The 1151-nt window shown below is 48.6% G+C and overlaps 1 non-coding gene across 1 annotated transcript; it reads right to left on the bottom strand.

Annotated features, from left to right (window-relative positions):
• Positions 1-715: 715 nt before the first annotated feature.
• LOC119941662 lies at positions 716-853 on the bottom strand. Its single transcript, XR_005455252.1, has one exon. It is a non-coding gene; the product is annotated as a small nucleolar RNA SNORA7 (small nucleolar RNA).
• Positions 854-1151: the final 298 nt, after the last annotated feature.

Below are 1151 nucleotides of genomic sequence, written 5' to 3'. Positions count from 1 at the left end.
TTACTTCTATTTATTCTGATGACTTGACACCTGTCCACATGTTTTGTTTTGTTATCTGTCTCCCCCTTCTAGACTGTGAGCCTGTTGTTGGGTAGAGACCGTCTCTATATGTTGCCAACTTGTACTTCCCAAGTGCTTAGTACAGTGCTCTGCGCACAGTAAGCGCTCAATAAATAAGATTGAATGAATGAATGAAGTAGGAGGGAAAACAGGCATTGAGTCTCCTCAATAATAACTCTCTGGCGACAGTCTGTTCAGCTGTGCTGGCGAGGCACTGGTTGTGACTTCTATTTCCTTGGGACATGGTCTACGTATAGTCAGTCAGTCCATGAATCATATTAGCTGAGCACTTACTGTGTGCAGATCATTGTACTAAGCGCTTGGGAAAGTACAATGTAATAATCAACAAACACTTTTCCTGCCCACAACGAGCTTACAGTCTACTCTTGTCTTTTCTTATGCTATCGAGTGGTCTTTGACCCATAGCAACACTGTGGACACATGTCTCCCAGAACCCCCTACCTCTGTCTGCAATTGTTCTGGTAGTGTATCCATAGCGTTTTCTTGGTAAAAATACAGAAGTGGTTTATCTCCACAGAGTTTTCTTGGTAAAAATACAGACGTGGTTTACCATTGCCTCCCGCGCAGTAAACCTGAATCTTTGCCCTCGAGTCTCTCCCATGCTGCTGCTGCTGCCCAGCACAGGAGAGTTTTGACTTGTGGCAGATTGCTTTCCACTCGCTAGCCACTGCCCAAGCTAGGAATGGAATGGGTAGGCCTCTGCTTGACTCTCCCTTCCATAAAAGAAACTGGTAGAGTACTGGAAACTCTCCGGGTGTGACCCTGAGAGGGGTACAGTCTAGAGGGGGAAGGAAAAAAGTAAAAGGGAGAGTAAACGTTTGAGCCTTGAAAGTTCAGTCACTTCCACTCACAGAAGTGGAGCCAGTCCTGGGCAACCAACCGCCCCTGGGCCCCACTGGCCTCGGGCTCCCGGGAAGCAGGAGGAGTAGGAAGATCTCATGGCTCGTGTATCCCATGTGGCTCTCCATCCCTAGGCCTCCGGGGTTCCTGGCAGCCCGGGAGAGGAAGTGATAGATGGAGCAGAGCTGCTTCACCCACTGCTACTGAGCAAGGGATCTGGGTTCTAATCC

The sequence above is a fragment of the Tachyglossus aculeatus genome, chromosome 20, assembly GCF_015852505.1.
Source record: "Tachyglossus aculeatus isolate mTacAcu1 chromosome 20, mTacAcu1.pri, whole genome shotgun sequence".
In the NCBI taxonomy this organism is placed as follows: Eukaryota; Metazoa; Chordata; class Mammalia; order Monotremata; family Tachyglossidae; genus Tachyglossus; species Tachyglossus aculeatus.
This window is presented reverse-complemented; position numbering and strand designations above follow the sequence as displayed.